The sequence below is a fragment of the Perissodus microlepis genome, chromosome 1, assembly GCF_051167445.1.
Source record: "Perissodus microlepis isolate ML-2025 ecotype Zambia chromosome 1, ASM5116744v1, whole genome shotgun sequence".
Classification (NCBI taxonomy): domain Eukaryota; kingdom Metazoa; phylum Chordata; class Actinopteri; order Cichliformes; family Cichlidae; genus Perissodus; species Perissodus microlepis.
The window spans coordinates 1,457,037-1,471,683 of record NC_140461.1 but is presented as its reverse complement, the minus strand read 5'-3'; the positions used below and the strand labels follow the sequence as shown (position 1 = coordinate 1,471,683).

Sequence of the window (14,647 nt, the reverse complement as noted above, 5' to 3'; positions counted from 1 at the left end):
GCTTGTGTTGATATGGAGAAGTAGCGGCTGTACGCTGAGTCCCTCCAGAATGAGCGAGCTCTTCAACAAGCTGTCCACAGCCAGCGTGGTCACAGCTGAAGGCAGGAAACACAAGGTCTTCCTTATGAATGTTTCTGTCTCCTCGAGCTGAACATTTCAGACAAATAAAGACCTTTGAGAAAAATCAAAGCATTTTAAGGTCTTAATCTGGGCTGAGATGAGTGGAAGGCTGTTTATGAGGAGATGGTCTCAGGAGTGGAGGAGAAACGGGCCGGACAAAAAGGAGTTTGTCTGTGGTAAAGCTCATCTCTGCACAGCATAGCTACACTGGATAAGCAGCTAAACTCACCACCTCAGTGCTGAGTGAGTGTAAAACACGAGCTCCTGAAATAGACGTGCACCTGTGGTACAGAAGCCACCGTGAGCATCGCGTTCTTCCACGTTGGAGATGAACCAATCAGAGAGAAGTCAGAGCAGGAACCAGCAGAGGCTCCTGTCATGATTTCACATGTTAAAATAAAAATGTGGAGCAAACGTTAGTCGGCTGATGCCTAAAAGCACAAACTGAAGGATGTTCCTGTCAGAGTTAATATTCAGAGGACACGGCCTGGATGTTACCAGAGAGGCGGTGTTTCCTGCGATGTGCAGGTCCTGCGACCTTTCTGCCTCACCCACTCGAACGCTTAATTAACCCTGAGGCAGAGTGTAATTCATGGCTCCTCAGAGGGCCTTTACCCACTCAGCGTGACAGCAGCGTTTACAGCTCAGGCCTCTGTACACTCCTCATGGTTTTGTCTTTAGTTCCCTCCACACAGCGTGAAAGTCTTCAGACTGACACCACGTCTGCTACCTTTGTATATCAATCCTCACAGGCAGAGCACGTGACCTTTGCACTATAAATGAATGAGCCCACATTCATCTACAGTCACTGGACAGGTGAGGTCTCTTGGATGGCTCAGGATGGATGGACTGGTAGTCTCCACAGCTGCCCAGTAAGACGGGACCAGCATGGAGCTGCTGTGTTCAGCATGTCCACTGTTATAACTTTATTATAGTTTACCTCCTTTCCACAGATGCTCGTAGCTGACATCATCTCTTGATTTGTCCTCCTTACAGTTTCAAACCAAGGTGAAGCTGACTGTGCTCCCAAAAACCTGCTCGTCTTTCTGTGGGTTTGTGTCCTTTATCAAACACTTTGGGGTCATTTATGTCGACCCAGCCGGGCCGTACAGTTGATCGTTTACAAAGAAATGTCTTCAGTTCGGCAGGCATCAAATACGATTTCTCCCTCTGTAATCGGGCTGATCCTGGATCAGTCTGAGGGACGCCCACTCGTGTCCTGCAGTGACCCCCGCTTGTATCTGCAAGTTTAACACTCGCTTTACCCACGAAGCCCGCATCCTGCAGTCGGCTTTACGGCGCCGTTACGTAGGGCTGTTCGATATAACGATATATATCGGATGACGATATAAAAACGTCTATCGTTTCATTTTACACTATCGTTTGTTTTGTGGTGTCGCAAAATAAACTGTTTACGGCAATATTTGTTCATGGTTCTGATGGTCACTGTAGTGGCTATATTAATTTATTAAAGTTCTCTCTTTCTCTTATATTTAATATAACCGCACTACGGACGGACAAGCGCCTGTTTTTATGCGTTGTCGTTAGCAACAACGACGGTAACACCTTCGCGTGTCCGCTTGTTTATGTTCCACATAAACCTTTCACAATAAAGCTCAAGATCCTGTTGATAGTCACTTGGATGAGTGACGAAACGTTTCTCCCACAAAACGCTACGTCCAGAAGAACAGAATCAACTTTTGGAGATTTACTTTCCTGGATGATTGAGATGCATCAGAATAAACTGAATCACGTGAAAGAGCAGATTATTTACAGATGAGATGTAAAAAAGAGTAAAAAAGAGCCACCAGGTGCTAAAAAATGAACCTTAGGCTCAAACGTTAGAACAGGCAACCGCAGCACGCCGTGTAATAAATACAACTTATGTCTAAAAATGTATAGTTTCATGCATCGGTTTAAACACTCGACTCCGGGTGAAGGACGCGCAGCTGGAAACACTTCCCGCAAGTTGAGCTGCCTGAGATTCACAGAATTTACAGGAAATGTTACATTTTTGTGATTTATATCGTTGTCGGGACGATAGAATTCTTATATCGGGAGATGAGATTTTGGTCATATCGCACAGCCCTAGCGTTACGACCCGGCGTGCAGGTTTGTTACCAGACCGCGTCCCTGTTTGTGTTCACTTAAGCAGTTTGTGAGTTAATGAGAGTTAATGCTGAGCCGTTCTCTAAATGTTGGTTTAACGCTGGAGAGTTTGGAGCTCTAAACCGTCGGAGGAAGCAGGAATGTTACGTCAGTGCGCCCCAGGGCGGCTGTGGCTACAATGTAGCTGCCATCACCAGTGTGTGAATGTGTGTGTGAATGTGTGGATGACAGGTTGTGTAAAGCGCTTTGGGGTCCTTAGGGACTAGAAAAGCGCTATATAAATACAGACCATTTACCATTTTTTACGTAGACCTGTTGATGTGTCAGATCCACACAGCGAGGGCTCTGACACATCAACAGGCAGCTGTGATGTCGAGCATTCTTCAGATTTTTACCCTTAAACACAAACTTGGCTTCACTGCTTTTGCCTTTATGTCTGAGTTTAGTTCCAGCTTTTTCCTGAACGTCCCTCTGAAGCCACGCCTCCACATGCTCACGTACAGCTAATAGGAAGCGTAGTAGTGGACACTGTGAACATCCACGGTCACCACTTCATGCATAATGGACCTTCCATGACCTTCCAAGCTATATAGTTTATGTCTTCCATATTTCCAACTATATCCATAATCACATACTGTGTGTGCTACCATTGTATGTAGTGTATTATCTTACTTTTTTCATTGATTGTACTTATTTGTATTTTTGTATTTCCTTCATATATCTGTACCTGAGCTGAGGTGACGCAAAAATTTCCCCGTTGTGGGATCAATAAAGTCTTATCTTATCTTATCTTATCTTATCTTAGTAGCGAAGGACCTACCCGAGCTTTTCACAAAGAAAGTTCTCTTCTGTGTGTGAGAGGATGGTTTCCTGTCCGCAGGTCGGTGGAGTGCAGGCCGCTCGGACAGACCTGCTGATATCCGTGTGTGTGTGTTGCAGTGTAAGCTCGTTGGGCTGATTTGCTCCCATTTAAAAGAGGCTTTGATCCCCTCTAGGGCGCGTTAACCCCTTCTCGCCTGCCGAGCTTCGTGTCACACGGGCCGTGAACTCTGCCTCAGTGTGGGAAAAGATTAGAGGCAGACAAATTCCTGGTCATCTGAGGTGGTGCAGACGGTATTAGAGCGCGGCCGCAGCGCTGCGACTCGAGGCTGCGACTCCAGCCGCGCTTATCCCACCCACCCGCCGTCGCGTTGTTCGCCTGTAAAATCATTCTTCACCTTTGAAAAGCTTCTATAAGTATTTTCAGAATTCAGGCCCAGAGGTGTTAAAAGGAGGATATCCATTTTCCATTTTGGCAGATGTGGAGTGTAACCCACTCCTCTTCCTTTTTATCTGCTTGGCCTCGGTATTGGCGATTTCATCATCTTCCTCGCGGATCAGGAAACTCCGGCTCCATCTATTTGCATAAATGTGCACGATATGCAAACGGCTCTCAGCTCTTTGGTGTGGGAGAAGCTTTGAAGCTGCTCAGCCCTGCAGCGGTGCACCTTGTTTTGGCTCCCCGGAGCCGCGGCATGCTCAGAATGCTTCAGCAACCTTACGTAATGAGGAGGAGGAGGATGAAGATGATAGTGAGGTGAAACAGGACGATCTACGAGTGTTTGTGGTGCATTTTATCATCTAAAAAGAGAATTTCAGCTGTGCTTCAGTGACACAGGGACTGATCCGTGCTCAGCCTGGTCGGCTACAGCTGCTGCCAGATCAGCACACATCATCTTCTTCCTGATTTAAGATGATTTTTTGAAGCATTTTGAAGCACGCTCCCTCTGCCTCGTGTTCTCGGCAGCATTTTCAGTCATCTTCGGGTTACTGCAGTCAGACAGAGGACCTGGCAGCAGGTCAAAAAGCTGATATCAAAGCAATGCTGAAGCACCAGAAGCTGCAGTTCCTCTAATCTGCACTCGAGACCGGCTCCAAAAGTTGGACGAGGACCAACAGAGCAGCCAAAAAAAGGCTAACGTTGAAGCTAGTTCATGCATTTATTGCTTCCAAGCTGGACGACTGTAATTCATTATTATCAGGAAGTCCTAAAAACTCGCTGAAAAGCCTTCAGTTAATCCAAAATGCTGCAGCAAGAGTCCTGACAGGGACTAGAAAGAGAGAGCAGATTTCTCCTGTTTTGGCTTCCCTTCATTGGCTTCCTGTTAAATCCAGAATTCAAAATCCTGCTCCTCACGTACAAGGTCTTAAATAATCAGGCCCCATCTTATCTTAATGACCTTGTTGCACCATATCAGCCTACTGATGATCACCAGACTCTGAAAGGTCAGTAAAGCCTCTAAGATCTTCATGTTTAGTTTTATAAAGGACTTAATGACTAAATCTGTTAAATATGTCTCCAGGGTAACATCCTGGACTGTTTCCAGCCTTTTACTTTATCAACGTTATTAATTGTTCAGGTGAGCTGAAGCGTGTCGGTACGATTGTCCGCGCGAGCCTCCGATCCAGGTGAGGCTGACAGCACCGATGAATCCTGAAGCTCCTGAACTGTGAAGCAAGCAGAGTGAAAGTGTCTCCCTGTTGTTGTGCTTGCATCCATCACGCCGTCCTCCGTCGTCGGCCCGCCCCCTCCTGCTCCTCTCCGTCCTGCTGAATAAATGATGGGAATGTGATACGGCCGCAGCTCCGAGCTGGACATCGATCCCCGAGCTCAGGGACGCCGACTCTGGACTCCGTCCTTGACTTCGCTCGCTCCTGTTTGCTGATTGGAACTCTTTGTAGCGTCAGTGAGCCGAGCGTGTGCGTGTTTGTGTTGGCATGCGGGGCGTGTGCTGCATGGGACCGCAGTGTGTGTGTGTCTGTGTGTGTGTGTGTGTGTGTGAGAGAGAGTCATGCTTCAGGAATGTGCTGTATAATTTACTACAGTGGAAAGCTCTCCTTGCAGTAACACCTGGGGCCCTGTGGGACATGAAGTTCTGCTGTTTGATGGTTTAGCAGAGACGAGCAGAGGCGGGGGAACGTTTTTATCCAGGTCGTTTCTGTTTTTAACCCCTTCCATCCCCAAAGGTTCCTCTGGGTTTGGCCTTAAAGTTTAGCAGCTCTTACTAAAGACTATTGTGTGTTGAGTCTTAAACACTGTTAACACCTTTTCCCAGTAAGAAATGTTTGACTGTAGTTTTGAATAAAAACATTTAAGCTTTTCTCAGTTTGAGCTGGTTTGATCTGCATCGTCATTCAGACCTCCTCAAGTTATAGACGCAGAACAACTCTGATTACGTGTCCTCGATTATTTCTGTTCATTAGTCTGTAAGGAAGCTCAGGGGGAAAGAAAAATGTCAAGTTTTAAATATTGTTCATTAAGATCTCGACATGAAAACATTTCTTCGAATTCCCGGATCCTTCCCGGATCCTTCCCGGATCCTTCCCGGATATTCAGTTAGTTTGGAAGTGTCCAGCAGGGCTGCGCTGTATCATGTCATCCATGATAACACGGGTATGAATTTTTATGAGATTAAAAACAACATCGCTGCTAGAGCAACGCCACGTTTAGGTTTCCAGGACACGTCTGAGAGCGAGAGCAGGAATCAGCCTCTGATGACGAGTCAGCATCCTCCAGGAAACTGCAGGAAACCACAAACCTGTTTCAGACCAGGCCAGGAGCAGCTGGTGATGTGCGAAGCAAAAGTAATCAACCAAGAGTACTCAACCAAGCCTCGCTGGATTGCTCGTAAGTTAGAATCCATGTGACAGGAAGAGGAAACGCAGGGCTTTAAGCTGCTGGTTAAAACGCTCGAGCCAGCGTAGATATCAGTCAGCTTCAGTTGGAGTTACCGGCTTCTGTTAAACTGAAGCTTCTCACAAAGTTAGAAACCGTTTCTTCTACACTTTAACGGGAGCGAGCCCGGTGTTTAAAGCACTCTCGGAGGCACTTCGGCCTCACAGTTCTTCTGTTTTGGACAAAGGTTCAGTGAACGTGGGCAGAAGGCTTTAACAGCCGTTTGTTGAGCCAACAGGAAAGCTGTGGTGGGTAAACAGCAGCTCATGTGATTGATAGCTGTAATGTTGGCAGTGCTGACCACACCAGCTGCTGAATCCTCACGCTCACCGTTGTGCTGCTGCTTCTTCAGCGCCGCTCGGCTCACTGAGTTTTCTTTAAAGCAGGTTTTTATTGGCTCCGTTTGGCTGCTCACGTCTGACATTATTGGATGATCAGTAAATACATTTAAATGTACGCGCAGTGATGCAACAAGGAAGACCAACAAGGCCTGTTTGAGTCGGTGGAAGCTCTTTGATTTAAACAAATATGCCGTTAACGACAAATGAAGACATTTTTAGCCAAATAGAAACGATCTGAGAGGATAAACGACGCCCACGCTGGACCCAGGTATCTATCAGCGAGCGCGCGTTCCCACGCTTTAACCACAGTGACTCACGGCAAAGTCACGACAGGCGGCGGAGGCTCGTTACTCAGGTCTCTGCGTTTACGGTAAATTGTTGAATCAGATCGAGAGGCCTGACGTGACTGTAACGAGATCCTCGCTGTTACAAACTTTATGACTTTCAGACAAAAGGAGACGCGTTTGGCTGATGTCCGTGGAGCCGTACAGTTTCACAGCTGCCGTGTGCATCCACAGAGCTGCACCCACAACAAAGCAGCGGCTTCAACAAGCGTGCTCGCAGAGGAAACGGCCACATCAGCGCCGGCCTGTAAAAAATGATGTTTTACCGCATTCGGGAAACCGAACCATTACCTCATCTGCCAAAGAGACGAAAGCTCTCGAGTAAGCAGAAGAACAAAGCAGCCAAATATCTGACACACACACACACACACACACCGGCTTCATTAGCCATCGTTACACTGCAGCTGCACTGATTCATCAGTAACCTGAGCAGGTCCTTCATGCAAACTGAAGGTTTGCATGAATTTTGTTTCGTATAACAGGTGAACAGGTGAACAGCTCACCTGGTGGACATTAAACAGATGATCCATTACAATAAAACTTAGACTGGCATCTCTCGTGTGCCCACCACAAAAGAACAGATAATAAAAAATTAATAAATAGACGATAATAAATCAGGAGATAATAGATTTTTATGATAGTCCTGATGGGGTCTGTGTGCGGGGTGAAAGCTGTCCCTCTGTCTGTTTGTGTGGGATTGTCTGCATCGTTCGCTCGATGGAGGAAGTTTGAGTAGAGGGTGGCGGGGTGTAGGTCACCTCACGCTTCAGCTGTGCAGCTCTGCAGCTTCTGACCTACCCGTGATGGCGTCAGGGGTGTCAAACTCCAGGCCTCGAGGGCCGGTGTCCTGCAGGTTTTAGATCTCACCCAGGATCAACACATCTGAATCAAATGATTAGTTCATTAAAAGGCTTCTGGAGAACTTCAAGACATGTTGAGGAGGTAATTTAGCCATTTAAATCAGCTGTGATGGATCAAGGACACATCTAAACCCTGCAGGACACCGGCCCTCGAGGCCTGGAGTTCGACACCTGTGCTCTAAGTGGCGATCCTGTAGAAGTTCAGCAGCAGATTCACGGGGAGCCAGCGTGCTTCAGCTTCCGTAGGAAGAACAGCCTTTGTTGGGCTTGTTTTTATGACCAGGCTGGAGGTGTTGAAGGTTCAGCCCCAACAGATGGACGGCGTTCCTCCACACACAGCTGCTGGGTTGTACTTCCTGTTCTGCTCGAGTCTGTGACTAACTCTTTGGTGCCACCTTAAGCTTGTAAGTTTGGCGACCGTTGCATCATCTGCAGGTTTTATTATAGTGGTGGATGGGGGTGTGTTCGTGGGCGGAGACTCGGACACAGCCGTGTGGGGTGTCCGCATTCAGGATGACCGTTTAAGACGGGCATCTCCGCTCTCTGTGTGAAGGTCCAGTACCCATGAACGCAGCGAGGAACCTCGGCCATGTTTGTAGTTCGTTGTAGTTTTACGGTGTTGAATGCGTTTCACAGAAAGCACGACTGCGGTTTCTGTGTCAGCGCGCTGTGGTGGACGAGGTGGCAAACACTTAATTCAGCACCTTGGGGATTTTCATCTTTGGACAAAGCCACAAACTTCCAGATGTTTCTTTGGGCTCTGACTGGTTCTTTTTTTAAAACCCAGCATTTGTCAGACTGCGGAGGCACTTTGGGTGGAGCGTGGCCCCCGGCCTCCAGTCAGACTTGAATATTAAAGGTTTATCAGCGTTAAAGCTCAGATTCATCGTCTCTTTTGCTTTGATGGTGTATTTTAGCTGATGAGTGAAGACTGTGAAGTGATCTGTTATTTCAGTTGGAGAGAAAAATCTGAATCTCTGCTTTGAAGTTTGGAAATCTTCCTCTGGCTCCGTTTCAGGAAACTTGCGACTCGGAGCGGGAAGAGGTTTGATGCAGGAGTCCGGAGCCAAAGCTGCAGCGAGTAGTGTTGCGTTAGAGCCAGAGAATCACGCCGTCAGCCAGTTTAAATACGATGGGAAAGCTTCGAGGCTTTGTTCTGTTCTGTTCGGTGTCGCTCTCTGCGACGCTTTGTGACGAGACAGGAAACAGTGGGCTCATCTCTGTGCTCAGTTGAGACGCACAGATGTTTCTGTGATTCAACACCGAGAAATGTTTCTATTTCCTCAGGCTGATTCAGAACTTTTACCCAGAATGCACTTTGTTTCCTCCAGTGAATGACCAGAAAACCAATCAAACATCCCGGGGTACGGAGGACCAGGAGGACCAAATGAAGTAACTATGTTGCTAAATGATTCATTAAATGTGTCATTAACCCTTTAAAGCCGGTCGGAGCGGGCACGCTCTGTTTTGTGTAACTACTTTTAAATCCCGGTAGCTCTGCAACCACGTGAGCTAGCGCAATAATTTTTTTTGCATATGAAACCGGAGGAGTTGTACTTACATCTTATGCCATCAGCTTGTCCTCGGTCACAGTTTCCTTCCACATATAGCTTTGCAAAAACAGCATAAAAAGCACTTGCAGCAAAAACATAATATTCCAGAAACAGGCTTTGCCGATCCGATCAGCTGTTTGAAACATTTCCTACGTCCATCAGCGCGAACTATCGCATGTCCGCCATGACCTGCCCGAAACCGGAAGTGACGTCATTTTGCGGAAATTTAGTTTTTTACCATCAGGGCCTTATGAGCCTATACTGGTGTTTTTAAAAGTTATGTTTGACTTTATGACTTTCTGTGTCTTTTCTGGGATGCTTAGGACTCATATTGCACAGCTGGAAATAGTTTATTTTGATGCATATGCTGCTTTTTTGCAAATTTGCATTATAATATTTATTTTCGTTTTTCCTGCAGTATATAAAAATTGGTGTATTTCAAAAATAAAACTATGAAGACACTCAAAATAAATTTCCTGTTGTTGGAAACTATTTTGTGCAACTTTTTTGTATTTACAGTTTTGAGGGATAAGCCTCTTAAATTTCTCTAACTAGAAATATATGTTAAAAAAACAAAAACGATTTAAAAAATTTTTGTAGTTTATTGCATTTTTGCAATTTATGTAATTACTATGCACTCAATGCAGACATATTATTAAAATTTAGGCTATAATGGTTGTATTGATGTATATCAACTTGAAATGCTCCCAAAAATGGCTCCACAACATGTAAAAATATAATATAAGCTCTGGCGGACTTGGTTCTATGGTGGGTCTTAAAGGGTTAATTAATTACAGTTCGAAAAAATAAATTTTAAACAAATGAATCACCAACTCATAATACAAGAACATGGTTCTCAGCCGGAAACGGTGCGGTGCCTCCTTCAGGTCGAGCGACCACCCCAGGTCACGTCAGCTGTATCTAACACAAACAGGCAAAGGTTTACCTGCTGCTTGGCGTATGGCGTTTTGTCAGACTCGTAGGTACTAAAAGTAGCTGGTACCAGGTGCTACCACCGAATGGTTGAGCCCAGCCGAGGAGGTACTAGTGGAAAGAGGCTACAAGTGTCTCGGGGTCGTGTTCATGATGGAGGGGAGAGTGGAGCGTGAGACTGGGCATAAAAGTGAAGCTGTGGATTTACTGGCCCATCTGTGTTCCTGCCCTCAGCCACGGTCGCGGATCAAATGTGTTTCTTTTGAGAGGGGGCGGGGCTCTTCCTTAGAGATGGGGTGGAGCAGTCCCGTCATTCGAGAGGGACTCGGAGTAGAGCTGCTGCTCCTCCACATCCACGTGTCCTACTGGGAGGAGGCCCTGTGGCAGACCCAGGACTCACGGAGAGATGGCATCTGTCATCTGACTGGATAAACTGGGAGAGGTGGGCGGGCTGAGGGAAGTGTGGGCTTCTGTGCTCAGACCCAAACTGGGAGAAGTGGTAGGAAATAGATCTATGAATAATTAAGTGTGCCATGAATTTATTGAAACTTGGAAGTTAATAAAAAAAAAACCATATAAAATACACATTGAATTGATTATTTAATGATTTAGTTATTTGTTTATTTTGGCACTCGTGGTCCTCCATACAGGGACCAGTACTGGACCCACTGGACTCGTGGCTCTATGAAATATTCATGAGATGAAACGTTTTTCATGTCTTCATTAAAAACTGTGAAGTTTTTGTACATAAAGAATGAGCTGACTGTGGGGGTCAGGTGGGAGGCGCTGATTGGCTGTTCTTACGTGGATTTCCTTCTCCTTGTCTCATCCGCACTGATGCAGCTCAGCAGCTTTCAGAAACACGAGGGAGGAGGAGGAAGAGGGCATCCTCACTCTACACCTTTCGTGCGCAGCGCGGCGCCACGCTCGATGTGGAGCTTGTATTTCAGAGTGTGAGTCACAGCAGGAGATTTCAGCCATTGTAGTGGAATTGTGATGGGAGAGGACCAGTGTGAGTACGATCCCAGCGTGCTGCTGCTGCTTCTCCAGTTTCAGGCCCACAGAGCTGGTTCTCATTAGAGGAGAGAGCACACGCGCTGACTCACTGCAGAAAGTTTGGCGAGCGCGGGGGGAAATCCTTTGTAGCGGCGCGCTGTATCTTTTTTACGTCCACATTCACATAAATCAGCTCGGCGACCCCTCCCTCCGTTCCTCTGTCTTCTCGGGCTCGTTTGAGCTCCTCAGCTCGGTTCACGGAGATGAGCAGACGTCAGTGCCGACGTAAACTGAAGAATATCGGCCCGGTCGTTTTGTTTGCAGCCTTGAGGTTTACATCAGTCAAAGCTGGGGCTGTGCAGCTACGGCCAGCGAGGACAGATGCTCTGTCAAAGACTTTATTACCCCGCGGTCTCGCCCTCTGGCCGGCTGTGTGTTTTATGGGCCCTGTGATGACAGAGGGTGAGGTTCACGTGGAGGTTGGGCAAAGAAAGGAGGCAAATACAGCCGACGGTCAGGACGGCGGAGGGCCGGAAGACAGGAAGTAAAGCGAGGATGGTTTGGAGTGCTGGCAGTGAGTGTGTTTGCAGAGTCGCCTGCAGCTGTTGGAGCCTCAGATGGGTCTCATGTGCAAACTGTAACCTCCACTCTTGTAAACTGGAACTGAATGAGGTTTGTGGAACTGGCTTCCAGATGACGAGGCATGGAGGTTTGGTCCTGTTTAGTTTTGGAGTCATTTAAAGTGCACAAGTCTGTTTCTGTGACGCTTTTCTGATCCTCTGATGTTCCTATATTTACTCATTCAACTGCACCTTCTTACCTGCAGCCTGGAGCTCACCTGTGTTGGCTGAGACCAGCTTAAGCTCATAGTTTTTTCAGCGGTCACGCTTACCCAGCTACAGGTGTAGCCTAAAATCGAAGTAATCTAAAAACAAACACGCTGCGGCGTTCCCAAACCGGTCGAGAGACGTAATCTCTCCTCCCAGTAGAGCGTACCCAAAACACGTCATCCACGAGGCATGCTGGGTGACACTGGACCACTTCATCTGCTTCCTTTTGATGTGGATCAGTTAGATATGTATTAACAGACAGCATGTCGGTGGCTTAACAGGTTTTTATCCATCCAGGAGAATGGATCCCATCTTAGTCTTATTTTGAAAGTTCATTTGCCGCCACTCTTTCCTGACCGAGTCGCCGTCATTTGGTAAACTGAAAAGTTTAACCCGCCCAGTTTGCACTTCTACACTTTCCCAGGATTCACACTGATTAATTAACTCCACCATCAGAGATGATCCCAGAGAGCTGCAGCAGGTGGAGAAACTGGTTCATCTGCTGGTGTTGTCCAAAGTGTTGCTGGAGCTTCAGCGTCTTCAGTTTAGAGATTAACGTCAGGCTGCAACACACGAGGGTATTCCTGTGGGTTTGTTGGGCATGTTGAGGCCTCAGCTTTAGAGTTTGGGATCCAGACGTGCTTCTACAGGCTCCTGGAGGTTGGGGTGGATTTTGGGATCTCGCCCAGTGGCTTTAGGAAGGATCTCAGCAGAGCTCAGGAACTCCTCACACACCGACTCCAGTGTTAAACAGGCGTGGGAACGTGTGGTCTCATTTACTGCTGTAATCTTTGGGGACTCGTGAGAGACGCGTTAATAATCAAATAGTCCGTCATCGGTTTTCCCTCGATACAAAAAAGTATCAGTAAAGTTTCTGTTCATTTGAAGTCGTCAGTACATTTCAGTGAAAGCTCTCCGGCTCTGGCTGTACTCGTGCAGCGTCGTCGCTGAGCTTCGTGCACCGCGGCCTCATCCATCAGTTTAACGATCAGCTGATCCAAAATAAACTGAGGCTTGATTACTCGCTCAGAGACATCCGTCACCGTGCTGGCTGGAGAAGCTGACGGTGACAGAAACAGGAAGCGCTTTATTTACAGTGTTGATGCTGCTAAACAGCGCTCCTGAAAGAGACGCTGAAAGACGTCTTTCCTCACTGAACGTGGTGTAATCTGATAGGTTCGCGTGGATTTGCAGCTCAGGAGCCACAACGCTTGAGCCCGCCAATGAATTAGATGGGAATGCATGTGCGCTAATAAGCAATGTCAGCTGTTTGCAGTTATGTAAGTAATAATTACTGCTGTGAGCATTTGTTGTATATAAAAATCTACAGCCTGACTGTACACAGTTTACTCTCTGTATCGCCTTTCATTGTGTCTCTATTGACAGAAATAAGCCACGAGTTTGTTTTTCTAACCCTAAAGATGGAGTCAGTAGTAAAACAAGGAGGATTTACCGTTTGCTGTATTTGTGGAGTAAACCTATTAAACAGGTTTATTAAATTATTAAAAAACACGAAAGAATTGATGGATGAAAAGACAAACTCACTCTTTGACCCTCGGCCTCAGCTATTTTTTATTTTCCATCCACAGGCAATATGGCAGTATCCAATTAAATCCTCAAATTTCACAAACTAAATTAGATCTCAGGCTTCTTGGTCGGTCTGTTAGTGCAGTGACCTCACAGCAGCCATGTTATTGGTCACATGATGTCATTATAAGGCTCCAACAGCACAAACAGGGTGCAGAGGTCCAGTTCAGGTGAAGCTAGCAGACAGCTAGCAGCTACAGCCGCCTGTGTCACCATCCACCTGTCAGTCAGAGAGGCCACGCCCCTAATGCATGTTATTATGAAGGAGGGAATGATCCACAGAGACCAATTTCTGCTGTAAAGTTTGGACATGGGGGTCTCCGGGGACTGACTCACTGCTGCCTCTGCTGGACGTTAGAGGAACTGCAGCTTTTAGAGCTTCATGTTTCTGAGCTGCTTTTCTCTGCTTCTAAAACATCTTCTGTGATGTCACTGTGGTGAGTTAATATTCAGTCTTTATTCACGTTTTAATCTTTAATGAGGAGCTCTGAACCCGGAGGGCTGAAATCATGTTTTCAACACTGGGGCTGAAATATCAGACAGAAACTTGGGCTACGTTCACTCTGCAGGTCGGATTTTTTTGATCAAATCCGATTTTTTTTGTCTGCTTGTTCACACGACAAATAAAATGCGACAGGAAACGCGCTCCAGTGTGAACCCTCAAAGCGGCAAAAGAAGACGTCACACACAACGCGCTCAGTTTAGACCCAGAGCAAACAGTAGTGTTTGACCGATGGCCTTAATATAAAGACTTCGGACTTTACGTTTCCCAATTTTGCTTTAAGTTATTTTGTTATTTACATAATAATGTAAATAACCTAATAATGATCCTTATTGCTGTTTTAGAGGAGCGGTGCTTCAAAGGATAGCTGCAGATTTCTGTCAGAATCTGCAGATTATACAGTACAAAGAAAATGTTCACGTTGTCTTCCCAACAGTTTCACTGACAAATACGCTGGATGTCCAGGAAGCGTTCGCGATGTCTTCTCCGGAGCTGATAATTGGCGTCTGTCTTGTGTCAGTGACGTAAAAGACGGATTTAATGCGACTTGACCATTCACACAGCAGTCGCTTTCTGAAACATCGGATATGTATCGGATTCAGTAACACATACGAAAGTGACCCAGATCGGATTTGAAAATATCGGATTTGTGCCGTTCACACTGTCACACCACGATCGGATAGATGGTCGCAGAGGGTCAAAAAAGCCGGATTTGATGCGCTTTCGCCTGCAGTGTGAACGTAGCCTTGGTGTTGGT

General features: G+C 46.5%; 1 protein-coding gene and 1 long non-coding RNA gene across 2 annotated transcripts in view; one reads left to right on the top strand and one right to left on the bottom strand.

Annotated features, from left to right (window-relative positions):
- The window catches only part of LOC146393072 (uncharacterized), an 18,053-nt gene extending 13,301 nt beyond the window's left edge, over positions 1 to 4,752 (bottom strand). Inside the window, exon 1 of the long non-coding RNA XR_014800051.1 lies at positions 3,050 to 4,752. This is a non-coding gene — a long non-coding RNA (uncharacterized LOC146393072). The remainder of the gene's footprint in view (positions 1 to 3,049) is intronic.
- The window catches only part of ccdc102a (coiled-coil domain containing 102A), a 55,859-nt gene that overhangs the window by 11,581 nt on the left and 29,631 nt on the right, over positions 1 to 14,647 (top strand). The window lies entirely within an intron of this gene.